At 41.9% G+C, this 6360-nt stretch overlaps 1 pseudogene; it reads right to left on the bottom strand.

The window, feature by feature from the left end:
- Nucleotides 1-534: 534 nt before the first annotated feature.
- Nucleotides 535-1356, bottom strand: LOC149143266 (E3 ubiquitin-protein ligase SINAT2 pseudogene; annotated as a pseudogene).
- Between the last annotated feature and the right edge of the window lie 5004 nt (nucleotides 1357-6360).

Genomic DNA, 6360 nt, shown 5'->3' with positions numbered 1-6360 from the left:
CTCCAAAGCGTTTCTGTTTCCTTTGCTTCCTGTGTTGATTGCTGGACTGTCGTTTCAAGAGGTGTCAATTCTCCAACCTGTGTTTTTTCTACACAGATGGCCTCTTTCTCCTTGATTGTAAATTTTTGGCAGTCCATAACACCCAAAACGTGCGACAAGAGAGCTGATGAAGACAAGTGGGCATCCTTATGATTTCTTTCTGTGAGAATACTATTGGCCAATTCTTCAAGGACATAGTCACCTCCTGGCAGTAGCTCCTCTCACAGGGTAAAAGTTAGAAGGGTTTGAGGGCATGGTAGGAATATTCGAAATGATTCCCTTGTTGCATGGAGCCGGATTACTCCAACAACTGATCTAGCTATTGCCTCCTTTTCTTCTCTGCCTTTGAGACCAAACCTGCTGATAAAGATATGCACAGTTACCACCTCCTTAATCAATGCTAGCCAGTAATCACGACGGGCTGAGGCAGTCAGTTCAGGGAACTCCAGTATTAGAGGCTCTTCCATGTCACTAGATTCATAAATGACAGCCTTGTCAACACAGCTTTTGTCCATTTGCCCGCACGCCAAATTTTCCTTCATTATCATCATCCATAAAGCGCAAAAAGGCCATATACACAGGGGCTATTCTAAGCTGGAATGTTACAAAATGAAGACAGAATTGTTGACCAAAACAGCTGAATACCGTCAGCATCCATGTTGCATTTTCCAGCTCCTGAGGATTAGGTTTTGCATATTGATGATTGAAGGTGCAGCCATTGTGCATATCCACCTTGTGATCATTTCTCAAGTGAGTCACAAACGCTGGAATGTCCCCAGTAACTGAGCATTCAGAATCTGCGTAAGGGCAACTGTAAGGCCTGAACATGCATTGTCGTTCATGTTTGAGCTTGCTATAATATGGGAATATGTCGTGACAACCAAGCTTTTGATGTCTGCAAGGAAGTTCCAGAGATTCTGCAACCTTTTCAAGAGCCAAACATCTTATATTCCCCAGTTCATGTCTGCTAGTGGGGCAATGGTTATGCACCCTCAACTTGCCAGAAGTTTTTACATGAGAAGATGAAACAGAATGCTCAGGTCAGTAAGGGACATAGTAACAAGAAGAATCAAAATGACATTCATTTGAACCCATTGAATTGTTTTGTTCAGAGCCACTTTCGGGAAATGTATATGGCAGGACAGAGGCTCAGAGTTCTGAATTAGTTGAGGATGGCATGGGGTATAACATACAAGAATAAAATCTGCTTACGTAACCGTTGCTTTGCCTCTGGCAGATACAATCACATGGAAGAACTAATACACGAACAACCTTGTAAACCTTGATATCTTCAATATCATCTGAAAGATCTGACATTAGACCTTTTAAGCAGATCAACCTCATCTACAGCAGTTGTAACCCATGTACAATAGGCATGATAGGATTTGGGCCTCCACTGAAAACTCGAACAAATCCCCAATTTCGTAGCACGCTACGAAATCACCTAAACAGGTAGCGCTGCGAAACTGCTAAAAAGAATTCATGCGCTGCGAAAACACCCTGTCTTTAAGCTAGGCTAAAAAAAATTTAGCAACAGAATTTTCAGTGATAACACAATCCATGAGATGTGAATAAATGTGTTGATGTCGAACATGTCACGGAATCCTTTGATCGAAAGTCAATGATGTAAACTGTCGTCAAAGGCAAGAAACCTGCCATTGAGGCATGTATATTTCAAGGTACTGACGATTTCTAGATCATCTTTCTAGATAATGTGCTGATGTCGATAGAAAGCGATCCGTCATAGGCAAGCCCACAACATGAAATCATAGATCAAGTTGAAGAAATTTAGTTGCAAGGGCTGACTCAGGGATGGTCAAGATGGATGACAGATATTTTGCAGATGAATGGCTTATTGGCAATGACCTCTTGAACACATAACGACAGGACAGATGGCTTGGTGACAATTGACCCAAATTTAATACCCAGAAACCGACTGAAGACTTTCAATGTGGTTTGATCAACTGTTAGGCAAAGGATTTCCCAACCCAGGTGAATAAAAGTGTCGTGTTCAAGAGTGGTTACAAAGTATGACAAACAGGCTCATTTTTCTCTCTTTTCCCTCACCATTTATGGTAAGTACCTCTTTATTTTTGACATGCTTGAGGAGGATAACATTTGCTTGATTATAAGCTCATCCTTCGGATGAGTCCAACTTAGTTTAAATTCGAACCCTAAGAAGGATTGGTTCGTTCCTGTTTGTAATTGAACAGGTCCTTTACTGTGAAATTTTAACGAGTCTAGTACAGGAGAAACTCGGCGTTTTTCAATTTTAGAGAGTCTGAAAAAACTTAAGAAGACTCCAGAGTTGACCTTTTTCGTAAATTTGTGTCTCCCAAGCCCGAAAAAGTATAAAATAATACTTGAGAGAACCGCTTGATCTTTTACGACCAAGGAGTACTTTTCGTTATTAGTGCCTTTGACCCGAAAAAGTAAAAAAGCGATCAATGACACGTCGTTTTATAACCAATATCGAATTTGAAACGATAAAAATCCGACAATCTTTTCATGTTTTTACGGTCGGAAAAGAGCTGTAATTGGACCGTCTTTTAATTCCGTTTTAACGAGTGTAAAAGAAACGCTCGGCAATCTTTTCATGTTTTAGGAGTCAGAAAAGGGCTTAAAGATGACTCTACCTGTTTTTTCGTTGAAAATGATAGATTTCGCCTGAATAATCCTTTATTCTGCACAAAAACACAAACATTACTCATACCTGTTTGAAATGGATAAAAATGTTGCAAAATACCTTTTCAAAGTGAAACATAAACAAATTTGCAATTCATTTACTCAAAAAACTTATAAAAAGGGCCTTTGTCAATTCATTTTTACCGTTTGAGTTTGGGTGAGAAAATAGTGCTTTTGCTCAGAAAACTTCCCATGAAGATTGCGGAAAATCCAACCGTCGGAATCGAACGTCGTCTTCTCCAGGTAATCCACATAATCCCACTCTTCATTTTTAACCGTTTAATTTTTTGTTTAAGTCATTTATTTCATTTTTTGTGAGGGTTTTTAGGCGCAAAACCCGCGTGCGGGGGTCCGCAGGTTTACCATTACAGACCCGCAGACCCCGACTTTTTCTCCATTGGGAAAAGCTCGGGGTCCGCACCTTCCGTGTAGACAAAGTGCGGTCCCACGCACTGTGTCTAACTCAGAGGGTGTGTACCCCGCCGCAAGGGTTTTGAACCCAAAAGTTCTCAAAAATGGACCACACAAAGTATTTTCTAGCAATTTAATTTATCCTTATACTTGATGCAGAGAGAACATCATGCTAGATTGGCGTGAACGAGAGCATGAGGATGTGGATGCTGCCGCATGGAATCATCAGCCTTCACTTGATGCTTCGAGGGCGTGCGGACTATACAAATTCTGGGCCATTCCTGGCATGAGGGCTCAGGTGGATTTCTTACAGTGGTTGGTTGACAGATGGAGCATACAGGACCAATGATTCTTCATTGGCGGCCACCAGCTCGAAATCGAGCCGGCGGATATTTATTTCTTGACTAGTTTTCCTAAGAGAGGTGAAGACTTGACTCTGCATGGGACTAGGCCAGGTGGCCAGTCTGTCGTTAGCCGCAGGCTAGAGTACTGCAACAGCCAGGCTAGAGACAAATGGATAGACATAAAGACCATATCCCGTCCTGAACTCATGGTGATTGCGTTTACTGTCACCAGAATTTGCGGAGTTGTCGCATTACATATTGCCACCGAATCCCAGATGCGTATGGCAGTTGATTTTTTTCGAGGCACCATCTTCAACTGGTGCAATGCTGTGCTGGCCAATGTGAAAGGCCAACTGACCAGGGCCAAGAGCGGACGACTAAATACCTTTGGTTATGGGGCTTTGGTCGTGAGTTTTGGCCTGGAGAGGGTTCCTATGCTGATCCCACAGCACCTTACTGTTGGAGCTGGGCTTCCTCGAGAGCCCAAACTGATGCGATGGGTTGCAGTCATGGCCCGTCACCCGGACGAGAGGACAGAGGTTGCTCGATTCAAACCTGAGTATTTCTAATGGCTGGAAAACCAGGTCTTTTCCATTCAGGATTTCCCTTACGCTGGGATAGATTTTCGTGGTGACCCAGACATCGCTCTTCCACCAGGAGAGTAGTGGGATGACTCAGGTAAAATCCTTTTCAACATTTTCCCTATTTTATTTTTTTTTTGTTATTTTCCATCGTCTCAAAACTGATAGCAAAAGTTTCAAATGCAAATGTGGGTCCACAGCGACCAACCGCTTTCGGGCCTTTCGATAGGAAGCAACCAGTTGCACCCGTGCCTGCCCCGCAGGATGAATTAGCAGAGGTTTTGGCCGAGTTGGAGGGTCATCTCGAGCGTTTGACAGGAGATATTCCCGAGACCACTATAGATGACATTCCTCGTCGACTTCAGCGCTATGTGATTGGAGTCCCGGGACCTTTTAGGAGGTTCCTTTGCAAGGTGGCCTGGGCAGTGGTTTCTTATAGAGATCATCACCAGTGATAGGATGATCACCTATTGTGGGCACATGTGACATTTTTGTTTTTTGTACTTATCATTTTTGCCGATCATAAGGTGTTTTTCAACCTATGATCGAGGACGATGTATTTTTTGACACACTCCTATATACACATCACTATTACCGGCTTATCTTGTAAATCATGTTATGGAATGATTTTAAATTTACATGTATGATTATTGAAAATGTCTATTTAACATTCGAGAAGCAATTGCATCTGCTAATGTATTTAAAGACCTTGGAATATGCTGATATTCAATGTAATCAAATTCACGTTCCAAGAGACGCACTCTCAAAAATAATCTCAATAACACTGGATTTCTAATGGCATACACTCTATTAAGCTGTAATACAATGAGTTCAGAATCTAACCTCACTATCAAATTCTGAATCCCAAATGAAATAGATTCAGATAATAACTCAATCACTGCACTATACTCTGCAATGTTGTTTGTTGTTTGACCAAGGCTTACCCCATGCATAGAAACTAACTCATCAGAGGGAGAATAGATAACCCAAGTTGCGAAAGAGATGTTCCGTGTATTACGACAAGCACCATCAGCAAATCCAATGTATGTTTGGAGAGGCATCGACATCTGCAATATCAAGAGTAAAACCAAGATAAGCAGGAATAATGACGAAAAAACACTCTCTAAGCTAAGCACACTTTTTAAACTAAAACACACTAGATAGAAAGAAAAAACTATCCTAACTAAAAATCTCCATACCCATTCTTTTAAGCATAGTACCTCTTCAAGTAAAGGCCATTTCTGGATTTACCCAACGAGTCCCCATCAATGTCTACCAATTCATAAGCCCCTTTGGCTAGCTTTCGCTTGACAACATAGGAACCATGCCACATAGGAACGAATTTTCCAGCGCCTAATTTATCATTAGCTTGATCATACAATAACACTAGGTCTCCTTCCGAAAAATTTCGAGGGGTCACATTTCGATCATACTGAGCTTTCATACGTTTTGTGTGAGTCTCAATCGCCAATGCAGCATCACGACGATTCTCATCTAATTGAGTTAAGTATAACAAACGCTTTTCCTCTTCAGAAGTAGTTGGAAGTAACTCGATGGCCATTTGCAGTGACGGGATTTCGCATTCAATGGGTAACACAACTTCCAAACCATAGACTAGTTGGAAAGGAGTGAACCCTGTTGATGTTTTTACTAAAGTTCGGTACGCCCAAAGCGCTGAAAATAGCATGTTGTGCCAATTCGACCGATGAATCCCAATGATTCGTCGGATCATGATAACTAAAACTTTGTTGATGGACTCAACCAGACCATTCGCTTGTGGATAATAAGGGGTTGAACTATCGTGACGTAAACCAAGCTGGCCTGTAAATTCGGTCATCATAACGTTTCGAAAATGACGCCCATGATCAATTGTGGGACACCAAACCTAGCAATTATATGATTGAACATGAAAATTGCAGTTGTCTTTCCGTTTTCCTCGAATGTAGGCATCGCCTCGGCCCACTTAGTAAAATAATCTACCACAAGGATGATATACGCATGCCCCCCGGCCGAGTGAGGGTTACATGTAATAAAATCGATACCCCATTTGGCAAAAGGACCAACGACAATTATAGGGTGGAGAGGAGCAGGTGGAGCGCGCATCTTAAGATAAAAAATCTGGCAGTTGTGGCATTTTCGGATCGCCGTAATACAATCTCTAAACAAAGACGGCCAGAAGTAGCCAGCGCGCAATATCTTTTGTGCTGTGGCATACCTAGACATATGACTGCCACACGCTCCAGAGTGACAGTCATTTAGAACCCTTTTAGCTTCTTCGTGAGTTAAGCAATGTCGAAAAA

The sequence above is a fragment of the Pinus tabuliformis genome, chromosome X (genome assembly GCF_031772625.1).
Source record: "Pinus tabuliformis cultivar Carrire ecotype Pingquan chromosome X, CPIR1, whole genome shotgun sequence".
Lineage (NCBI taxonomy): Eukaryota > Viridiplantae > Streptophyta > Pinopsida > Pinales > Pinaceae > Pinus > Pinus tabuliformis.
The sequence above is the reverse complement of the archived record's forward strand: the minus strand, read 5'-3'. Positions and strand labels throughout refer to the sequence as shown.